This window comes from Anser brachyrhynchus, assembly GCF_964034855.1.
Source record: "Anser brachyrhynchus genome assembly, chromosome: 19".
NCBI lineage: Eukaryota > Metazoa > Chordata > Aves > Anseriformes > Anatidae > Anser > Anser brachyrhynchus.
In genome coordinates this window covers 9,182,540-9,206,243 of record NC_137712.1, presented here as the reverse complement: position 1 = coordinate 9,206,243, position 23,704 = coordinate 9,182,540, and the positions used below count along the sequence as shown (strand labels likewise).

The 23,704-nt window shown below is 47.6% G+C and overlaps 1 protein-coding gene across 4 annotated transcripts in view; it reads left to right on the top strand.

The window, feature by feature from the left end:
* Window positions 1-1,437: 1,437 nt before the first annotated feature.
* The window catches only part of PAPPA (pappalysin 1), a 370,091-nt gene continuing 347,824 nt past the window's right edge, over window positions 1,438-23,704 (top strand). For 3 of the 4 annotated variants that reach the window (XM_080561609.1, XM_080561610.1, XM_080561608.1), the window contains exon 1: window positions 1,497-1,633. The gene's annotated coding sequence lies outside the window, so the exon portion shown is untranslated. Of the gene's footprint in view, window positions 1,634-23,704 lie in introns of all 4 variants that reach the window. The other variant, XM_080561611.1, reaches the window with a different exon arrangement.

The following is a 23,704-nucleotide window of genomic DNA, read 5'->3' as shown; positions in this document are numbered from 1 at the left end:
TTACAGCAGGCCTAGGTTGCTTTTCCTTTTTGGAGGAATCAGGAATTGTCTTCAAGTGCTGTTCTCAGTGTCTGACTGTCATCACAAAATTGTTGCCTGGCTAATAGCACATGGACAGTTTCTGTTAGCACTCACCCTTTAGCGGGGTGTGAGAGGGAGGTAGGATGCAACCCCAGGGAAAAGTCTGCCAGCTTGTGGGTTTTATCTCACAAAACAAGCTTCAGTCTCAGGACACAATGCACATCATTGCAGCCATGTAACTCCTGGAGCAACCTCACTCCTTTTACTCTTAACTTCGCTGTCTGCAGTGGCCTTGCACCAGGGTGTCCCTTTGCTGTGTCAGACCACCACAACACAAGCCTGAAGTTGGCTTCACACCTGGTACTATCAGGGCCACTCTTGAAATACTATACCCAGTGGCATTGCTGTCACTGCTTCCAAAACTCCGTCACAGAGATGACGCCAAGGCAAAAGAACCTCCTTGCACTGCAATATTGCACTGATGCCTGCAGCAAAACCACCTCTGTCAGCCAGTATCAATGTCCCAGGAGGGACGTGTGAGCCACGGCAGAGCAACCTCACGATCTGCAGATCTCCTTCACTCCCTGAATGTGCCCCAACTGAGTTGCAGTAAGAGAAGCGATCGTCTGGGTGCTGTGAGCCCGGTGATGTCCTGGCATGTTCAAAGCATTGCACTGCAGACATTAAACACAACATAATGGAAGATTTCTTGTAATTTTCCACTAGCTGCAGAGGAGACTTTAGTCTAAATCCTTGTAGTTCCTTCTATGTCTCTCCTCAGAAGACACCCTAAAATTACTAACATTAGTCCTGTTAAAAGTACTTTGATTCCTAGTGATATTAGCTACTGAATTTTGAGACTTGTAGCTAATGCTCTGTACCTGGAACAAATCCCTTCCATGCACTCAGGATAAGAAAGTAATCTCAAGAGCCTTTTGAATAAGCCCATGCCGTGCAGATTTCATGCAGAGGCACACAGAAGAGCCCTTGCAAATGTACTCTGTACAAAACTGCAGACATAGACTTGTTTGAAATAACACATAAGTACTTCTGTAGAAGTAACATATTTATGCACATTTGTATCTTCTGTCTTTGACTTTTCCTCCACTGTCTGCATCTACATAGCTCTCTCAGGATCCTACTATCAAGAGCAGCCTCCTTTTATTTTCATCCATTTTTCGGATGGCACCTGACCTTGACCTTTCCCCTGTATTTCCCTGTACAGACCTGACTCTTCTTTCATTTTGTCCCTCCCTTCAGCAGGGATAACCACACATCCAGGAGTGCCCCATACAACCCTGGCATTTAGGTTCCTCTTAGAATCACCGAACAGCTCAAGTTGGAAGGGACCCACAAGGCTCATCGAGTCCAATTCTTGTTACATCTGAAGGGCCATGGGGCGGGCCCAGGTGGGCCCAGTAAGTATTTAAGGGCAGGCTTGGGCCTCACTCAGGTTTCTCCGTGTGGGGCACGAGGAGGTGAGGAGCAGGCGCTTGGACCAGCGTGGGACTTGGCCCCAGGGTGCTCCTGCTGTGCTGGGTGGGGACTGGGGATTTTCCTCGGGAGCGGGCCCCTGACGAGGCTGGAGGCCGGGCAGCGCGGGGACCTCGAGGTAAGGCCCCGGGGGGCTGCGGGGCCGGGCGCTGCCTCCCGCGGCCGGGCCTCGGCCCCTCGCCCCGCTCCTCCGCGCTGCGGGCGGCGGGGCCCGCTAGGTGGCGGCAGCTCCTCGCGGTTGTGTGGCTTGGGGAAGGCTGAGGGGGGTTAGAGATGGAGCTGCGCGGGGAGCCACGAGCTGCTGGATCCCCAGGGGCTCCTGAAGGGGCTGGGGGCGGCTGGAGGCCTCCATGTGCACTTCGCCCGGCCCCCCACTGACCTACCCGGGTGTTTCTTCTCTTGGGGCCGGAGCGTGGCTGGGCTGGCAGCAGAAGTTCTTCAGTTCTTCTTCCAGCTGCTGTTGCCGGGGCTTTTGCTGTGCTTGGAGGTGTCTGTTAGCTTTGTGTAGTGGGAAACTAGAATGAGAAGTAGGTTTGGGGACAGCTTTGTGGTTTGTGAGAGCACAGTTAGCTTTTTAGGGATATTGCATCCTAACCCTGCACAGGCTGGGTAGTTCCCATCTTGTGTCTCCTGTCCTGCAGATCCACCTGCGTATGGTTAGGAGCCTTTTCAGGGTGGGGGTGCCTGAGCTCTTAGCAGCTAATGCAACCACCAGGGAAACTGGGGAGTAGGATTTGTGACTGGCTTTGAAGCAAGCAGAGGCAGAGGAAATGGAGGTTTGCAGCCATCCATGGCACCTGCTGCTCAGAGGTTATTCTGCATCCTGGGTGTGGTATGTGGTTTTACTTAACTAGTAGCTGTTGGACTGGCCCCAGTTTGAACAAAATTTCATGTGAAATTAGTGACAAAGCAGAAACAAGCTTTGCTGTTGTTCTGTACTTTACACCAGGACCCTCACGTTGTGCCTTTTGCTGTGCAAGCACTGGATGTGTTAATTAAGTGAAATCAGTCCTGGCTAAAACCTTTATGCTCTGCACGTGCAGCAGAATTGCTTTGTTACTCTATTTATAGACACAGGATAAGTGACTTGATGAAGGTCAGGTGAGAAAGTTGTTGCAGATCTGGGAAGTAAATAAACACATGGGCAAGGGGAGGGAGGGCTGTGGTGTTAGCTCAGATATCTTAATTCCCTTTTCATTGCCATTAGGCCTGTCCATGCCTTTTGCCTGCTGCCCTGTACATCTGTGTGGTACACACATTCTTCTCTTCTCCTTTTCCTGGCTGTGGTGAGCATCCCTTCTACTGCAGCAGCAACGCATTTCCTGGGAATGTGCCTTTCTGAGTGTTTGCCTGGTGCTTTACTTAGGTGCAGTGCTGGGAAGAGAGCAGCCCTGAAGTCTTTCATTTCTGGTTACAGATTTGCTGGGAAACCTTCAAGAACTGGGCAGTTTTCCCAGTGCCTGATGCCTCTGGCTTGTGCAGCTTTTTAGCATGGCACAGGGTCACCTGGGCATCTTTGAGTTGTGTGGAGTGACAGGTACCCTGGCTCTTGCTATTGTCATTCCTATAAAATGGAGTATGCTTCGCTGCATTTCTGTTACCCTGAAACTGCCTTCTGCTGTAATGTTTCTCTAATGTCAAAGACAGAAGGCTGTTCCCAGTAGTTGGCACACAAGACAGCACAACCTGTAAATGAAGATGTGCAGAAATGTGAGTCTTGATATTCCATTTGCTTATCTTCGTGTAGCTCACCAGAGGGTATCTCTTCCATCAGCTGCTTATCAAGCTGTTAAAGTGCTTACCCAGCTGTGCGAGAAAGCCTTGTTCACCCTGAGCTTGCTTTTCGTGGTACAGTCCAACAAAGTCAGGGCCATCTATTCCCTGGAGTTTATTTGGGTCCAGTCCCTCTTCCCCTTCACACTTTGATGCAATTTAACTGTGGTGTGAGATTTGGCCTTTTTCTGAAGTGCTTTTTTTCTTCCTGCTTTCCCAATACCATGAGTTGAAATGCTGATGTCCTGTGGATGCAGGTGCTCAGAGTTAGCTCTTCTCTGAATGGCAAAGGGGGCTTGTTAACTGTTAACTCTGTGCTTAATTAATGGTCTGACATGCTGGGTGGAAATGCTCCCTTCTGCCTGCTGTGGTTCTGTTACTGCATTGTGTCACTGTGTACCCAAATCCGCACTTTGTCAATGCTAAAACGTTAATTGCACTTGATACAGACAAATGGGATGAATATTGGTAGCTTACTTTGGAGCTCTTGATTCCCCTTGTGTGTCTGTTCTGTGAAACATTTGGAGGGCTGAGTGAAGGAAGGGAAGAAGATAGCGAGTTTTAGGCCCTTATTTCCATTTGCTGAAGTCAAATAAGTGGAATTAAATGTGACCTGTCTGAAAGCCAACCTTGTTTCCAAAAAGTGCATGGGGAGCTGAGATCAGAAGACACATTGCAAACATTGCAGTAGCATAACTTGAGGCAAGTGCAATCATTTACTTGACTAATGAATCCCCTGGGCTGCTAGCAAGAGAGCAAATCTCTCATTCATCTTCTTAATTTAATAAGCAGAGGGGTTGGCCTTAAGGGTAAATGAAATGCGTAGTGATCCCATGAATGTTTCAGCAAATTGATGTACAATAAGATAAGGGAGATTCAGCAAATGGCTTACTTTATTCTAAGAGTCTGTCGATGGGTTTTAAGGGGAAGGGAGAGAAGTTAGAGCTGATAGCTAGCTCTGTAGTGCTCTCCACTGCAGTTCTCTTCTGATCCCTCCAGTTTGTACGGGGCTGGAACACATTATTTTTGTTAGGATATCATCTAGTGAGCTTAATATAACATAAATGCCTGTTGTGCTTGGTGCTGCATATAAGACAGCCATTAAAGAGCTCAACAAGCTTGCTGAGCTATGTGACACGTGAAAGGCTGAGCTGGGAATATAATCTGTATCAGATCACTGTCATGTGTCTGTATGTGCTGTGAGGGATCCCTCCTTGGAAGGGTTCATGGAAGAGCTGGAAGATGCCTTTACTTGTGGGATCTAAAGAGGCTCACTCCCCTCTTTTGTGCCCTTAATTATTTTAAAGAAATGAATGGTGTGAAGCAATGAAATACTTTAATGGGTAGAAAAGTGATCATCGCTTCTGCCATCACAGCGGTTACTTGTGTGATCACCTAAGTAAATGGTATTGTGAGACTGAGACGGTGCTGAAGTCACAATACTGCAATTGGTAGTAAGCTGCTTAGCATAAGAACGGGGCGAGGAAGCTTTTTACACATGCAGTGAAGCTAGTAGATTGGAGGCTTCTTTAAAAAGCAAACCCCAGAAGGGAATACTTAAACTTCAATTAAACCATAAACCATATAAAGTGACTTTTGGGAGGCTGGCTAAAGCATAAAGAAGCTGAAAATGAAAATACTTGTTCTTGGCTATTGTTGGAGGGAGGATTTGGGGATTAGATGGTCCATTGCTATTGAATGTAGTTCATTACTTACGGTCTTCCAAGGCCCTTTATAAGGAACACAAAATACAGAGCAGAAAACTGCACTGAATTCTCAGATTTACTGCCTTTAGTTACGTCATGGATTTCAGAGTCCTTGAAGTCCAACTGCTTTGTCAGATTTTCTGTTAATGAAGGTAGAATATACAGTTATAATGAAGTTCATCTATTGCATTGGAATTTGAAATAGCTGCCTTTGTGAACTCACTCTTACTTATGAACCCAGTCTTCTGGAAGCTATAGAATATGGGTTGAAGTTGTGGAACTTAGTTTGATGCTACAAGTAAGATGTAGCAAGTTGCTATTTTTAATTGAGGAGAATACTTAAGTGCTAAACCAGGTGCCAAAGTAATGCTGCTCAGTCCTGCTATTTCAGGAGCCAAGCTGCAGTTCAGAGTGTCTCCAGGGCTGAGGACCTTGCACATGTCAGTACTGCAGCATTTATGCTGCCACACAGTGAAATCCCTCAAACACCCAGCGGGTGCCTGGGTTTGTTCTGAGCACACACGTGGGCTCTGTGCACTTGAGAGCTGTCTGTTGGCTTTGCTTCCACCTCCCGTAACACGCAAGCAGAGTGATGTCCATTAGGTGATTGCTGTCGACGCTGTGTGCAAGATGCTTCTGTGTCAGGAGCACCCACAGCTTGTGGGGTGTGGGTAGCTTTATGCTGTAACAAAGAAACTCTGACTTAATTGGACTGCTAATGTTTTGTGTATCCTCTGCACTACTGTAGCTGTATGAGATGCATGTTTTAGGATGCTGGGGGACAGGGATGGGGTGAGCATGTGCCTCTGCTCAACGAGGAGTCGCTCTGAGCTGGAGCACTCCTTAGATGTTGTATGCTGGCTGCTCACTGCCGTTCCAGTTCAACTGCTGTCTTCATCCCTTCTTGTGCCAGGACCGGCTTTGTCAAACAGCTTGGGGTGACGGGACGGGACGTGCTTGAGCCTGAGGTTAGGGAGCTGAGCTGGCTGGTGCAGGTGTCAGTGGGGCTGTGAAGGGGTGGAGGTGAGGAGCAGTGGCGGGACGGGACCTTCCCTTCTGCAGTACCATCCAGTGGGGCTGGCTCACAGCACAGTGTAACGACGTGGCTTGGGGGCTCCTTCACAGCCCCTGGGTCGGTGTGCCTGGCACCCCCTGTGTCTGCAAGTCCCATTTAGGTGGCTTTGCTCCTTGACACCCCCCCCCCCGTGTTTTTGTGCTTCAGCGCTGCTTGCTGGTGTTCGTTCAGCCCACTGCTTTGCTGCTGTAGCCTGCTCTCACTTGAGTCCTGTGCTGCTGTATTAGAATAACGAAGTTTTTGGCTGTGCTGCTGGCTGTCACGTCCTTCCGAAAAGTCTGGGCAATATTTAGGTGGGGAGAACAAGTAGTGGAAACATTAAGTTGATACAGCCCAGCGTTCACCTCCGTGTGCCAGGGCCTAGATAAAATTACGAGTTGTGCATGAACCTGATGAGCTGAGGCGAGAGGCAGCTGTGGCTGCCACGTCTGATTCCCGGTTCCCAGGTTGGTGCCTGCAGCTCACTCCAGACTGGAAAGTTGGTGTCAAGCAGGTGTCAGGTTCACAAGGAATAATCTGCCTGCCGATGGACCCTGGGCTATCAGCAAGCCAATTGCATGCTCAGGCATTGCAGCCCATGCATCCTGTCTCCAAAGTACCCTTCTTGCCTTGCTGCCTTTCGGTGTAATTGAGGCATTTGGTCAGGGCACTGCTGTCGTGTGGCTGGTGAGAGAGTGGCTCCAGAGAAGCTTGGCTTGAAATGGAAAAGCTGCATGATAGGGATATGCAAGTGCTGTAATACCAGCCAGGGCCTGAGTTTGCATATTCCTGCCTCTCTGAGGGTGGCCGGTGCCAGATGTGTCTGAGAAAGGTGCCAGAAATTCCTTAGTGTGCTTTTTTTAAAATGTCAAACTCTTCTGTCCGCTCCACTGAGCGATGAGATCCTGCGTGCCTTTGGATGTGCCTCCATGTTCAAAATGGTAGTTCTGCACCTCGTTCCAGAGCTTGCTGGGTTTCATTTGGCCAGAAGTCCAAACCTCTCCTGTACTCGTGCCCCAGGAGGTTTAGCCTTAATGCATTTATGTGTACAAGGAGAAGGGAACATTTCTGTTTTTACAGATGGCGTGGATTCAGGAAATCCAGTCAGCTGGTGTGGATCTGGAAACCATTCTGCCCTTATTAACACCCTCCGATGATATAAACAGAGAATCCCCAAAGCAAGGAGCAGTCTAAATAAAACTTCAGGCCAAACCAGAACATCTAAGGTGTGCCAGATCTTGCCTCAGGGAAAGAGGATGGGAAGTGCCAGGAAAGCGAAGATCTTAATTTTGAAGAGAAGAGCCCCACGATCAAGGAAAGTCTGTGCTCTTGCCTCTGCCTCCTGGGAGAGGGGAGAGCAGAGGAAGGGATGTCCTAGGGAAAGGGCTTTTCTCTGCCACTGCCTTGTCCCTTCTATTGGAAATGATGGGGTGAGATCTAAGCCAGGGATTGTTTCGGGACAGGGGTTGGAGGGTAGAAAAGCCTAGGTAGATTTGAGCCTGCCCTTGCTGTCTGCCTCAGTTTCCTGTCTGTAATACAGGATCAGCACCTACAAATACCAGCTGTAGAGCGGTACCTGCAGCTGGTGGGAGCTCTCAGGTCTTGCTGTGTGGCTTGGCCTTTGTCTGGAGGGAGCTCTGGTGGCTGCAGGTAGGTGCTGCCCGGAGCTGGGGATGTGCCGCTCGCCACGGGCAAAGGTTCTGCCCAGGGTGTGCCTGTGCTGTGTGCCCTCACCCTGACTTGGGTTTGCAGTGGGGGGTGGAAGCAAGCTGATTTTTAATGGGGTGTTTGTGAGGGTGTTTCTGTGTCCTGCTGAATAGGCTGTGACAGTTTTTCCAGGGTTGACATCTCTGATCAAGGCTGAGATAAAGAAGGGGCCAGAAAATGTGTGATGCAGCTTGGAGATCTGAAACTTCAAAAAGGGAATTTCCTCCCTTTCTTCTACAGTCTCATCTTTCTGCTTTCCTTTTATCTTATGTTCTTTCCCTGCAACTCCTAGTGTAACTAAGAAAGAATTTAATATGCTAAGACAGGAGAGAAGTTGTTCCATGCATTGCAGATGCACAACATGTCTTCATTAACTCCCCATGACATTCAAAATAGCTGGAGATAGACAAACTAAATCTGGGAAGACAAATACAAATACTGTTCTCCTTCCCTTCCTCTCGCCCCTGCACAGTGCACCCCCCTAGGGCATGCGTTCAATTACTGAAGATGAATGGAGCAAAGCAGCAGCGGTCGGGACGCTTGGAGTGGTGCTGCCTGCTGCTGCCATCAGGTGGCCCCACACTTCACAAAATGTGCTCCCAGCCGGGGAGATCTCCGTGGGGGCTGCAGTCCCTGCTTCCCCTGGAGGGCTGGGAGTTTGCAGGAGGCAGGGGTGGCTAGCAAAGCACTGAGCACTGATGTTCCGTCTGATCCAGAAGCCCTGCAGGCTCCTGAAAGTTTCTGCATTTCCTAAATCTCTGCTTTCTGACCTCCTAAGGAGTTTGCAAGGGTAGACTTTGGTGTTTAAGGCATTGGACGGGGAGCGAGGACGAGCGCTTGCTGTCCCCAGCCCTGCAGTGTGGGAGTGGGGCCCGGGCGATGGAGCTGCTCTGGGTGTGTGGGCACGGGCTGGCAGCAGCGGGGCTGCTTGCCGGGACAGGTTGTGTGCCAAGTCACTTCTGCTCTCAAACAGACCTAGGTGGCATCATCGAGAGCTCGTGGTTCTGCTTGGCTTTTGTTCTGCTGGCTGTTGGCTGGAGCTGACCAGTCTGGGTGGTCGGGTCCACCCTGGCTTGTCTCCCCCACACAGGAGGGGTCTGGGTCTCGGATCTGTGCTGTTGGGGGAGGAGAGTTGGTGTGTAAGGCAGTGCAGGTGCAGAGAGACCCAGCTCTTCAATACAGAATCCTGTCCTGGACACTGACTGTGAGCACATCTACGGGTCCTGTTCAGCGGTGATTAATGTAGGAGCTGTACAAGGCCTTGTAATTTTGAGGTCTGAACTAAATCATTTTCAGGGGAGAGCAGTCCCTGTGCCCTGAGTTCGCAGCCGGGTACCCAGAACACCCCGGCGTGCTGCAACGCAGGTGCACGAGGAGCTGCTCTTTCATGCCTCCCCGCCCGTGCTTTGCCAGACTCGAACTGCATTCAAGCCTTACTTGCCTGGAGTCTCTGATCTCGGAGCTCTTCTGTTGCTGCAGTGCTGCAAGAGTTAGGGCGAGTGCGATTACTGTGAGCTGTGGTGAGCAGCTTCCCAAGGAAGGACTCACCATCTCTTCCCATTATAGTCTTTTCAGTTCCCTACATCTCTGTGCACAGCAGATGATTATCTCTCAAAAGCATTCTGTTTTTTTTTTTCCAGTGCAGTTCAAATTATCCTTTCCTAAGTGCATTACCTTGCATTTGTCTGCACTGAACTTCATCTGACTTCGTGCTGCCCATTCACCTAGCTTTGTTAAATGTAATTGAAATTGAGTTTGAGCTTGAGGGAGGCCCGGGGTTGATGTAGCAGAAAAGTAGAGGGCTGTGTTTCCAGGACTGAAAAATGCCCTGTGAGCTATTGCAGTTGTTGAGTCCTGTTAAATCCAGTTGTGTTCATGTTACAGTGAATTAAATGAACATCAGAAGAGAAAAGGCAGGGCAGAACCTCATCTCTGCACCACCAAGAGTGGTGTCTAGTTTTCTAGCTTAAAACAAGAAAAAATGACTAACCTTACATGAATTCATGTTTATGCTCCTTTGAGGTCAGAATCTGTCCCTTGGAAAATCTGCAGAAACTGCAGCTTTTTATTTCCAGTAGAAGTGGGATGAGAGCAGAACGGGGATTGCTACCTCCTAAGTCAGAGGACAAGCCCTGAGGGTTCGCTACAGCCCCAGCAGGAATCAGGACACAGTTTTCTCATTAAGAACAGTATCTGCTTCCAAGGCCTTTAACCAAGTTCATCTACACAAATGAGCTGGTGAATAGTCTTACAATTTACTTGGATTGTTTCATTGTTTAAATTACTCCAAGTAACTGGATAATCATAAGAAGTTAAGCTTTTAATAGGAATAGTGGGGGTAAAGCCACAAACTACTGTTAAAATGAAGCTGCTGCCTGTGAATAGAATTACACAGTCCAGTTGAGTACAATAGCAGGGGACTGGATTCAGCAGCCCAGGCAGCAGCAGTACCTTTCCATCCCCTGCTGTTGAAAGGCTTTTGTGGTGTAAGGTGGCGTGCTGCTGGGAAGGATGCAGCCCTCTGTTTGGGAAGCGATCTCCCCACCAACTTGTAGCCTGCATGCAGGTCAGCCATGAGATGTGTGCACAACCTTTTTTTTTTTTTTTTTGCAAGGAGCCCATCATGAATAGATGCTGAGCTGAAATTCTGGCTGGGGTTGGTGGGGGAAGGCATTTCAAAGGGTGCCCCTCTGTGCCCCTGCCTCCCCTAACAGGAACAGCAGCTGTAAATGATGTGCCCTAATGCTGTCATCACCTTGGTACTGAGCCTTGAGAATAGTTGGGTGCAGAACCAAAAAGAAAACCCCTCTCTAAACTGCATGGCAGGGATTTTTTGACCTTGTAGCTTCCCTTTAAAAAAAAAAAAAGGTGAGCGTCTGTTCTGTGTGCAGTGCGACACCCAAAATGGGGCGAGGTTCTGGTTTTTGATCAGCTACTGAGCGCTGAGTGGAGATGAAGCAGAGGGCACAACATGGGGCATGTTGTAAGTACTCCACCTCTTCTGCAGCAATGATTGTCCAAGTTGTGCTGGAGATCTCCCTGTGCTGCCTCACCTTTCCCTTCATCAGTGCTCTGTGGTCCTGTTCCTCTCCTCCCGGTGTTCCTGCCCGTGGTTTATTATTGCCTTGGTGGGGCTCTTCCCTCCTTCGGTTCCTGTGCCTTGCACAAGGAACGACTCCTGCATCCCTGTGCATGACCAGCAGCTCCAGGTAACGGTTAGTGGCAATTAAATGAGGCTCTCCTCCCCCACCCTGCCGCTTTGTTAAATGAATCTATAAAGGCTTTGGGGAGCTGGGGGGGGGGGGTGGGGGAATGCAGGGGGGAAATGAAAAGGGTTCATAAAGTGAATTTTAAGAAAGGCCTAATGAAGGAAATGAACCTCCTGAGAGATCAAAGCTGAACCTGCTGTGCCAATGCGGAGAACTTAGGCTTTTTCTTATGTTTCCACTGGCATGAAAGCACACGCACAAATTTCTTACAACAGCTTTAACTCTTACAGTCCTGTGGGGTTGGCACTAACGGCCTGCCTCTGTTTTGCTCAGTGCGAGGGCTCAGCTCTTCCAGTAGGAATTTGCTTGTGTCTTTTCACTTATGGAGAGGCTTGGGCGTCCCCATGACGCATCAAGCCTGATAAAAGAGGGATGCCACCTTCTTTCCCTCCAAAAGGACCAGGCCAGCTCTGTGCTATGCTTTGTGGCACTGCTCCTGCAAGGATTCTGCCTATCCTCTTGCTGAAATGGAACTGCAGGGAAGTGTTGCCCAGACTGGGAGGTATGAGGGCAATACTGCTCTGCTCCCTGCTTCTTGAGAGGTAGATAGTATTTGAAGAGGGAAACTGTTGATCACCTCATTACTGTAAGCTATGGAAATGTTATGTAGTCTTAAAATTCCATTTTCCTAAAAAAAAAAAAAAGCTCTCAATAGGCTCAGAAGGGGATGGAAATGTTGACTAAGTTGCATGTAGTTCCATTAATCATGGAAAGCAAAGTGAAGGCTCTTAACTTTAACCAATTTTTGTAGGCCAGACTCCCCGTGCCTATATTTTTTCCATTACACATGTAATCTACTTTCTGAAAAAGGTCTAGGTTTGCTTAGCATCAATTTTTTGGTTGTTGTGGATTAAAGGCTGGATGGTTCAAATTTGTAAGGGGCTGGCTCTGGTCTTCTCTTCTCATCTTGTCACTTGTCGCCCTTGCACAGGTCCCAAGGCTCTTACTTTTAAAGTGTTTCCATGTGTTTGAGAAGAGAATAAAAATGGGGCTGCACAGAGTGCCTTATGCACTCACAGCTTCCCAGAGTGCTAATGAGGAACATATTGGCAGTAAGTGGCTGCGCAGAGCGCTCTAGCAGGAACAACAACTTGCACACAGCCTTATTTATTGCAGGCCTGTTTCTCGGAGAGAGGGAATGTCAACCTAGATTTGGACTTTCACCTAATCTTCTCTGAAAGTACCTAGAGATATTAAGTGGCCACCTACTCAGCTGCTGGACTTCAGGTTAAAAGCCTGTCCGAAAGCCTGCTCCTAGGAAAGCAAATCACTCACAGGCACAGTGGTGGCTGTAGGTCATGGCCGTAAGCCTCAGGCTCAGCATAAAATCTTTAGACTTGATACTTTTTATGTGATCAGGGGGGTGATTTTGCCACAGATGGGGTGCTGCTGTTGTAGGATTGGTGGCAATGGGGGAAGAATCGTGGTCCTTTCCTTAGGGAGGTGATCCTGAGGCTGCTAAAAGAGCTATCCAGAGCGTGGATTTCCCAGAACCTAGCCTAGGAGGAGATGCTGGGCTTGGGTCTGCGTCAAGAAACGAGCCTTCTGGCTTCAGCAGCAGTTTGTTTGGGGAAGGAGCTGTGGAAGGAAATGGAGACCAAAGACCATACTTGGGGATGTGCACCCAGATTGTGGGAACTTCACGGCACGTCCATGACCGGAGTATGAACTTCCATTGCCTTTCAGTAGGAACAAAGCTGCCTGAACAGATCAACAGGAATATTTATTGCAGTGCCTGTATCGCACTGCGCTGTTGTCTCTTCGCCCTTTTGAATACACAGTATTCATAACCCGGTCTGCGTGGGTGCTCCACTGTAGCGCCCTGTCCTTCAGCGTTACTCCTTGCTTAATGCCAAGAGCAATGAAAGCGTTCCTGCCTGGTGACCCCTGTTCATGGGAAAGGCCGGAGATCCCTGGTACGTCTCCTACTGTGGTGCTTCCAGGAATTTATAGCAGTATTGAATTTGGCCCAGTGAACAGCACTACACTTTAAAAAGCTAGTCAATTATTTTTAGTATTAGTTGCCTGTTGAGATTCATGATTATCTGCATGCATCCTAACAACTTGATTAAAATAGCTTTGAACCATGCTTTTTTCCACTTACCTGGGTCTTATCAGACAAAGCCATGATGGAGAGCGCTTTGCCTTTTGTAACACTGACCAGCTAGCAATTAGCTGATGGTTACAGCAGCCTAAAACCAAAAAAATACTCTTAAAGGGGTCATCTTCAAGGTGAACAGAATACATTTTTAAATATAAGTTAAGCTCTTATTAACAGGCTAACCCAGGTGCTTCAATAGTGCAAAATTGACATTGCTCTGATTTACCCTGGCTGAGAACTTCACCCTCTGCATTAAATTACCCAAATTACTATGAATATTGCAAGCTGCAGTCAGTCCCTTCCTGCCAAGGGATGAGCTCATGATCCCTCGCTTGTCTTGTGAGGGTTGCGATGACCTAACTGGGACCAAAGATGCAAGTTCTTGCAGCTCCTTCTGACTGCTCTTCGTAGCAGAACGTTGACTTCTCTGAGACCACCGCTGTATCAGCTGCCATGTGGGGCTGACGATCCCCTGGTTCTCCCTGGCGCTGGAGGAATCCCTCAGCAGCACTTGTGAGTGGGGCTAAAGGCAAGTTCAGCTGCGTCTGGTCACGTTCTCCGCCTGGTACGATCTGTTTCTGTGCTCAGTCTGTGTCTTGGTATCACAAAGAGAGCTTCCCATGGGGCTGGTGTTGCTCAGACTACCTGGGAATGGGTTTGGTCCCAGCACAAACTCGCTTATTTGCCTCTCAGGCTTTTTACTGCCTATGCAGGGATCGAGGGAGCTGAAGCAAAGCCATCGCCTCGCTTGTGCTGGAAAACCTCAGTGAAGGAGGAAGCTGGCTCGGATTGAAGCAGATGCTATGTGGGAACAATTACCTGAGAGAAACTCGGGGAGGGAGCAGAAGAGATAATGAAACACCTAGGGATTTGGGAGTCAGCTTTCCAAGGAGCAAAGGGGTTAGCAGTTTAGAGCCGGAGCTTGCAGCTGCGGTGAAAATCAGCTTCCTTTTCTGTCCGCTCCTCCTCTCCCTCTTTCCTCCCCCCTGCTCAGGGGACAGAGGAGCAGGCGATCTTTGGAGCGCGAGTCGTGTTGCCAGCAACGAACCTGGGCTGCAGTGGTGCTGAGCTCGATGTGCACCTCGCCGAGCTCAGCTGCTGCTGCGGCCCTGGCCAAGGCAAACAGGCGCTGAGGGGCTGCGGCAGGGACGTGGCTGGGTCCTGACCCAGCTGCCTGTCAGCAGAGGAGCTCTCTGCTAGCCGGGGCGTCGCTGTCACCAGATCCAGAGTAGCGTGAGCTCTACACGGACGTGAACTTAATGCCCTATGACTCCAGGAGAACAAGAGCAGGATGGGTGCCCAGAAATCATCCAGCCGTGGATTCCCTGGAGCCTGAGGCTTAGCTAGTTCCCCTCCCCTTTCTCTTCTGCAGGCAAGCGCTCCTATTCCATCAGCTCATCCGGAAAGGCCAGCTTTGTTTTTGGTTTACCTATATGGCTTCCAGTTCTGCTGATAGGGGATTTAGCAAATGCTTTAATAGCAGGCTGAGCTGGGAGGACTAGGGGATGAGCAATGCTTGCTGGGTTTCTGTACCTGTTGAGCCAAAAGCTCACTGTTACTTAAGGCTGCTTCTTTCTATTCAGCCCAATACCAAAACAGCTTGGACGGATCAGTGCTGCAAAATGGCTTGCACTGTTAAAATGAACCTATGCATGGGGTTAGGGAACTGCAGTACCTCGACAGTGCAAGCAGCAAACCTTTGCCTTTATAATGCACTTGAGAAGTCAAAAGAAGAGCCATTCATTTTGGCAGCCGGAGGCCACCAAGACGTCTGCTCACATCTTGGAGCCTTCAGCACAGTCTGGTGGTAGATTTTGTCCCCCGGTCCTTCCAGGTGGCAGTCCTTTGTGTCCGCGTGGGTCATGTGCTGATTGCCGTGCAGCTGGTGCTTCTGCCTGCCCTCCATATCGCCTTCCTGCTGACCTCAGAGCCTTGTCTGAGGTTTCCTCCTAACCCCGAAAGGCCTCCGTGGTGCTGGCTGTGGGTGGCAGCTCTTCCTGTTGAGCTGCCCCGAGGAAGGTTGAAAGATGCCCCCTTACAAGGGGTTAGGTGGATTGTGGCTGGGGTTAGATGGATTGAGGTACAAAGAAAAGCATACACGGAAATTACTGAAACCACTTGCTCAACCTGTGGTTTGTGACCACTTCTGAGGAGCCGCTGAGAGATTTTTAGAGGAACCTGTCATCAGCGTGCAGATATCTCCTTATGGGGGAGAAGGCTGTGTTTTTAGGAACTCTAATAATACAGAAAACACTTAAAGAGTCTTGATCTGTAATAAAATTTTACGTAAATCCTGTCAAGACCTTAAGTCTTCAATGCAGAGAGCTTCATCTAGGATGCTGTAAACCCACACAGTGAGACCTGCAGGGATTGCTGCTGACCCGTGTGGTTTTTAACCCATATTGAGGGGTCAAAGGCGCAGCACTGTTTGGGCCAGATTGCACCCTGGCATAGAATTCATGTGGCCTCTGGTCTAAACCTAAGCAAAGACCGTAAAAGCTACATTGGATGCTGGAGGAGATTTGAAATACTACTTTACGATACAGGAGATTACATCCCCATTTTTCTCAAAGACTTGATTAACTGGGGCTATCGCAGGCAATCACCTTGGTGCTATTGAAAATGTGTCCAGTTAGCAGTTTCTTTAGTAAGCACAGAGTGCATCAGCAAAGACTTGAAACATCTTTGTTCATTATTTGTTATTGTTTCACCTGCCTTGAAATGGTAATTGCAAGTGCTTTGATTCATGGATTCGAATGCAGTTTGGTTTCAATTGTTTCAGGCCCGTCCTACCCTCCCGGAACGATGCTTTGGAAGCTTCCCAATCAGCACAGCAAATGTTAACGGATCCCCCACGCCTCCTGCAGCAGTCCTGCATTCACAAAGAGAAGGTGTTGGAAAGGTCGTCTCTGTTCCAGGGATGAATTTATGGTGATCTTGTCCCTTTTTAGAGCTTTATTTAGTATATTTAGATTTAATCCTCAGGAAGGAATGGGCCAGGATTAAAGGAGGCTGCGGCACTACGCTGACAGCAGCAGCTCAGCATCCTGCTTTCTGTTGATTTAGACACGTGGTAGTCAGTCTGTGGATTTTGTGCCTGATAATTTTTCATACCATAACAAATCAGCTTTAACCTAGCCTGAAACTTGCATTGAAGATGGCAAAATGTTTAGAAATGTTTTGTTTTCAGTGATCAGGAACTGCAAATTAGTGCTGCCGCCAGTGTTACCAGCAGGAGATGCAGACCGTGCTGGGGATTGTGTATGCGACTGCCAGAGACTGACTTCTGTGTTTAGCTGTTGGACAAGCTTGTGTGTAATACTCTGAAAACAAGCCTGGGCGTTAATCAGAGAGGAACAATTCCAGAGCTGAAAGCACTAGGAACAAGCCTGGGAGGAACCTCGAGAAATCGTGTAATTGAGCCCTCTGCTTCAAGGCAGGATCGGCTGTACCTGGGTCATTCCTGACATCTCTGCCTAATCTGTTCTCAATTTGCAGGGAGGGAATACTTGCACAGACTGATTGGAGAGATTTTTGTCTTTCTAATGTTTCACCATAGTCTCCCGTGGTTCAAATTACCATTGTTATTCCTCATCCTGTCATCCAGGAGTGGAGAGGAAAAAGTTGGTTCCCTCTTGCCTAGTTGAAGACATCCTTCCTAGGCAGGACGCTGCCTGATCATTTGGCCTTGTCTCTCAGTTTTTAGACATCTTATTCTTGCTGATTTCTTCTTAACTTGTTCCAGTTCTGCTCTTTACTTAAATTGCAGCACCTGTACTGGATGTGATACCCTTACCCTTAGGCCTTAGCGCTGGAGAAATACTCATGTTTTACAGGGATCCTCCTTGTGTTTATTGGTGCTTAGCTTTGTTTTCCCTTCTAGGAAAACCAGAAAAGGTGCAGTTTATCTCTGTGGCCAGGCAGATTTGTGGGATGCTACATCTGCCAAGTGACTTTTACAGAGTTCCCAATACTGTCTGAATTCAACAAAAACCTGAGCTCATCTGTGAGACCTTCAAGGGACCCACAGAAGCCTGGAAATCGGTGATGTTCAGTCGTGCACTGAAAATGAGTTCCTCATTTGGGTGCCCATAGGAGCCCTCAACGTGCTGCCGGTGTGTGCAGTGCCGTAGTGTGCTGCAGGAGAGCTGCTTTGAAGGTCAAGTGCTGCAGAGCAATTAGTTTTGAGGCAGCCAAGCCAAAGTAATGCTGACACCTCAGCACAAGAGGGTGCAATAGGTTTGTGATATAACCTAGACGCTAGGTGGGTTTGTCCCTTCTCTGCTGGCACCATTGCAGCAGGAGTTTTTCCCTGGCTGAGACTTGTCTCCCAAACCTAACATCCTGCTAATTGGCGGAGTTGGAGCTGCGAGTTTGTCTCATTATTTTTGAGTCCTTTTCACTCAGTATTTCCATAATTATGGTAATTAAACTTGGTGGGTTTTTAATTATTATTTTTTAAAAAATAATCAGAACTGTAGCTGAATTATGAGAGTGCCAAAATGAGCCTGGCAAATCATAATTTTAGTTGCTGCATTATAAATCAAAAGCAGACTTGATTTCCCAGTTTGCTGGATGTTTTGTTAACCAGATCGCTCCAGCTCTCCTGAGGCCTCGTATGCCAAGAGCTGTCCCCAAACGAACAATCAGGCTTTATAAATAGATCTGCAGCCCTAACAAGAGCGTCGCTGCCAGATGCTGCTGAAATAACTCGGGGACTTGTGCACAAAGGAAACTCCCTCATCTGGGGGCAGCTGGGCTCCCATCCATTATCTAGGACATCCCCTCGCTTGTGAAATTTCAGAGGAGCTGTTGGGATGCCTACAGATGGGGTCACGAGAACATTCCCCTGCTCCTCGGGTGCTGGGCTTGCCAGCAGCTCCTCCTGGATATGCCTTGTGTTTACTACCGGAGTTCAAGATCCGGGTTTGATCTATTGCTTCCACTCATGTCTTGTACGGAACCAGCAGTGACTCCTCTCAGCCTAATTAGCTCTGAGCAGGGTGTAGCTGTGCTCTCCCTTAGCATGGCAGTGACTGAGCTGCCCTCTGAGGATCCCAGAGTGTTTAGCAACAATTGCAGGGGGTGGTCCAGGCTCCTGCCTTCCCTGAAGGATCAGTTTTTTCTTCTAAATCCTCTGTTGTGCTCATTGCCAGTTCACTTGGCTGAAAACACCAGCATTTCTAAGCAATTAAGGTGAGAGGTAGACAGCATACTCCAGTTTCTAGGTAATCAATGATTTTAAGTGTAGGATGTGTGCTTAGGTCCCCAATAAGCCATTAATTAAACTGTGCTGTGTGCTGTGGGATCAGGGTCAGAAGTCACGATGCTGGCTGTTCAGGCCTCTAGGTGAGGTAATAAGGACCATCAGGCCTCCAAAGTACTTCAACTCCCTAAAACTTCAGTAAGGAGGCAGAAGTCTTCTGGACTTACAGAGGTGATGGAGACAAGAAGCCAGGTAAACCCCGATTCTCGCCCTGTAGCGTGCCTTATTCTGAAGGCAGCCTGTCTTCTCTGCCAGCGTGTGCACAGCAGGATGGTTGGTGTTGCAGAACTGTGGCCTTGCTCAGAAGTGTGCTGGGGCAGGGAAGGGTGACAGATGAGCTCTGTAGGGTTGGGCAAATCATTGGCATCTGTCAGTGTTATCTAGGAACCAAAGCACAACTGAACACTGTCCAGGATCAGTATCAGTGAGCGCATTGCTCAGTATCGGAGGCTCTGTAGTTTCCCACACGTGAAGGTCCCCTCTTCCATGAGGAATTACTTTGGGCGCAATGACAGTGGGCTACACATTAGCACAATGGATGGAAGGGCACCGTTACTGTGAGAGAACATTACATAGCACAAGGATGGTGTTCCTGAAATACCTCCTGCCTCGCTTGTTGGATCTCCTATAAACCCTGATGCAGTCTGAATATCTCCAGCTGCGTCTTACCAGAGGCTTGAAAATACAGGGGCTGCAATGATGAAAACCATCTAAATTTACCTGCTTCCATCTTCAGGCATCCTGATGTGTGAGGAATGTGTTGGTCCATTCCCATGCCCTGAAAAACAGGCCCTGGTCTTTACAGAGAACTACAAATTTTGTAGTTATTTTGGTAGTTTTTTTCTGGTTTATCTGAACGTATTTCGTATTGCACAAACTGTAATTTTCTTCTATTTTCTGACTATTTCTCTGCTAAGTTTAGTTTTCACATTTCTAGGGAAAAGAGGGAATCATGGGGGGGGAGTCATCTCTAAAAAGGGAAGATAACACGTTCACATCTGGAGCTGTTTCTCAGAAGTCAAACAGCTGAGGCTACCTGGTTCCCAGCATGTGGCATGCTGGGTTTGAAATATTAGAGGTACAGTATATCCCAAGTAATCCCTGATCATGTACCACAGCGTATGTAAACACATCACCCCATGGGTGGAAATATGTGGCCAAGGAGAACGCTATTTGCAATCCTTAAATACGTGCAAGAAGTGCACCCGTGCTGAGCAGCAGCTTCTGTGCGTCTTTGTCTGCAGGAAGTTATCGAAGGCTGACGAAGAAGGAACAGCTTTCATCTGAAATGAGATTTATAAATATATATGTATAACGTATTTGAAAAAAAATCTAAAGAGGGTGAGACCTCGTGAGTACCAGTCGGGTTCTGTGATCATTTCTGGGAAGATGCTGTCAACAAAAATGCACACATGCTTGCTTGCTTACTCATAACCACTGCGATCTGTGGACTGTTCTGCTCAGACAAACAAGAGCAGGAATGACCAGCTGGGTCACCACAGAGCTCTGAGAGCATCTTGAATTAACAATCAAAACATTCTCTGTCTTAACTTCATGGCTGTGTGTGTTACTGATGCCCCCTTAGCAGGCGATGCAGGCCCTGAGCTGGATCTGGTCTGCAATGGCAGCACTGAGCTAGGTCCTTGGGATGGGATTTTCTGTCATCCTGTCTGGTACGGAGTCTGCTACACAGGACAGAAATAGAGCTGTGAAACTTCTGTCATTCTGCTTAAAGCATTTACTTCCTCCGTGCCGGTGAAAGTGTCACAGATGACAGGGCTGGAGGTTGGGGTTGTATGCAATCGAAGTCCAGGTTTCACTTGTTCATTTTCACTACTGATTTGCCCACACGGTTTCCATATTGCAGTGACCTGCTCTTAAGCATCGTTCTGTGAAATTAAACCGCTGAGTGTAGTGTTTGGGGGAAGAGATAGTCCAGGGGAGGATCCATGGAAACTGGTACAGGGAGCTGCTGGTGCTCCCTACCAGGAATTGCCCCTAGGAGATGACAGGGTGGGAAGACACTGAACTTGTAGCTGCTACAGACTGAATTGGGCAACACTGAATGCACAATTTTCTCTGGTCAGCACTTTTCCTCTCAGAAAAAAATGAGAGCAGAACAGCTTCTTGATTTATTCAGGAACGTGTGACAAAGCAGCCTGCCTCTCCAGGCTCTGAAAGCTTCGTATGAGTTTTGCAGGGAACGCATGTGAGTGAGAAATAGGGAGAAATGTGTTGGCAGTTCACTTTTATTGTTAAAAATCGTATAGTCTGTGAGTGGTGTCTAACCCTGCTGACTTTGCCTTGGTTTTCGTGGTGCTGGGTTTCTTAAGCGATACACTTAATAGCTTGGAAGTTGCTAATTGTGCCCCTTAGTTCTCCGGAGCTGGTAGCCGTGGTCCAGGAAATGCAGCCTCTTTCAAATTCTCCTTGTGTTCTACTCTGTCCTTGTCTGCTGTTCCTTCAGGCTTGCACTACTGTCCCTTTCATTTAGATGTGTTGTTCAGCCCATCTAGTTTAGCCTGAGCTGGCAAATACTTGCAGTCACCTGTACCTACTGGATCCAGTTTCCATCTGCCTTGTGTGTAAGCCTGTGATGTTTTTACACTATCACACCTCTGGTACAAGATGCCTCTTTGCCCCTCTCTCTCAAACAGTTTATGTGGTGCTGTGACCAAATTCAGTGATGGTACCAGCAAGTGGGTGCAGCTCAAACCACCTAGCACCTGCTAGGCTGCATTCGTCCTGTGAAATTTGCTGTTCACTGCACTTTGTCCATGGTACAAAAGAAAGAATGCTCTTTGCATTCATCCTGGAGCAACCATCTGCAATCCTTTTTCCCCTTTCCTTCCCAATGAAACAGATCTTCCCTTTGAGGCAGGCTTTTTATGCTAAGCAAAAGTCTTCAGCAGATCCCCCACTGTGTGCATGAGGTCCAACTGATGCACCCTGTAGATGCGGAGGGCCTCTTGGAATTCTCTCCAGACAGCATCTGTGTTGCTTGTTTTCCTTATGCTGTTCTTGGCATTGCTGATTCCTGTGATAATTTCTTCTGCCACCCACCTTCCGTTCGGATCCAGAAGTCACCCATTGAAAACGGGGAGCACGGGGAGGCTTCTCCTGGCTTACTGCTCTGTGTCTTCAGTGTCTGCACCTCAGACTGCTGTCACCCGGCCCTTGTGCTTCGTGTTTCGGAAGCAGAGCAGTGTGTCTGGGAGAAGGACCTTCTGTTAATTAATCCCCAAATACTGCTTTAAAGCATGAGGGGTCTGTGTGTGTGGCGGGGGCGTAATAGAAGAGTGTCACCCTATTGATGCAAACTCTGATTAGCTTCTGGTGGTTATTTCTTGCTTGCTTCAAGCCATCCATCTACTCCTTTGACTGCCATTTAACCTAGGCCCTAGACTTTAAAAGTCTGATGAGATCCCTGAATTTCTGCTGCATGCAGGACTCTCTTAGTATACAAAATATTCTTAGAATATGCTAAAAATACACTGTGAATACCAAAATTTACAGCTCTTTCCAGAGAATCTCCCTTACTTCTGTAGATTTAGTATGTGTCAAGAAGCAATTTAAAGGTCATCTCATGCCCTTATGTTTATTTAAAAAGTGCTGAAGGCTAATATTTTGGCAAATGCTTGCTCTGACTTGTACACTTTGTACTTGTTTTTTTGGATAATGGTGTTTCATCTCATGGAAGCAATCAAAGTGGAGATCGATTTGGGAACTAAGGTATCATGTCTTATGTATGCAGGTAAATAGTTTCTGAAAAAGACACAATGTACTTTGAAAGTTTACAACTAACAGGAAATAAGATCTTCATCAGTTTGTTCTCTCACACCTTTTTTAAGCATGCAGATTCCAAAACGTCTCTTAGTGGCTCTGAATTAGTCATATATCTGGCCAGGCATGGGGTAGTAAAATAGCTGATACCTGGTAGAAATGTGCATCTGTGTCATACTGAGAGCCTTGCTGAGGTACAGGCTTTTGCCTTGAACTCCTTTTTTCCCCCTCGTGTTTCCGATGCACGTGTGTTCCCTTCTATCTGTGCACCTTGGGTGAGGGGGGATCTGCCTTTTATCTGCCAGTAATCAGGGAGATGATGAAGTTATCAGAAACCCTTTGCAAGTAAGGGTGGTGGTGGAAAAAGAGAAAGAGGTCTCCATTCAACACAAGTTGTCTGCTGTAAACTGTTCGCTGAGCTAAACCTGGCAGAGGAACAAGAACATAGGCAGCAGGCTGGCAGTGGTCACAAGGCATTTTCAAATGCATGAGTTCGGTGTACTTTGGTGGTGCTGAGCCAAATTCTGCTTTCATTAGTGAACCTGGAGTGTAACTCCATTTGCTTTAATGGAGCTGTATTCCAGATTTACAGTTGCGGTGGAAAGAAGGAAGAAGTTTATGTGCAAAATGGGTGGGTGGTGGAAAAATTCTTTGTTTTCCTACCACTGTTTTCAATGAGAAATCAAGTAGGCAGCAGCTCCTATTCTGCTAGTGCAAATTGAGACAAATTAGAGGGTAGATTAACTAATTATTTCAATGTCATGGTAGCAATGCTCCCATTCAGGTTGCAGAAGGCATTCCATTATCAGCCTTATTTTTCACAGTTACCTTTTAATTGGTAATGTATTTGTATATAAATTAAGGCAAGAAAGCCTCTAGCCTTTTTTTATAGTCATTAAAGAAATGCTTCAATGGGTTTTGGACTAGAAGGAAACAGGGACCCTTTACAATGATCAGAACAGACGGTAATGCCCCACAAGGGGGACATTTGTAAGAATGGAAATTCCTTTTTAGACCTCACAGTGGAATATGAGTTAGATACACATCTGATAAACAGGCTATTTTAAATCTCTGTTTGGGGATATGGGAAAGTGAAACACGCAGCTGGCAAGCTAAATCTCATCATGCTTCACTTCTTAGAAATAGACAGTCGCCAAACAAAAGGCCTTATTACAGTTATTCTAATAACTAATATACATACCTGTATGTGTATGTATATCTCCCTTCAGAGTACAGCTGCAGGAAGAAGCTGTGCGAGAAGATAGTTTGCGTTTGCAGTGTTGTGGAGGTGGCTGAAATTCTCAACGTCTTTAAGAACTTTGATGTGCACTTTAGGTGTAAACTGAGTTTCAACTCCTAATAAACTCCTCTACAAAAAAATTGCTTCTAATGTTGTATTTGAGAGGTGCTATGGCCTTAAAGATAAGTCTATTTGAAATGTAGGAGATCTGTGCTATAACTCTGATGCTGACCTGTTCGTGTGCTGTTTCTTCATCTGCGTTCCCCTCCCAGGCTTTTACAAATAAAATT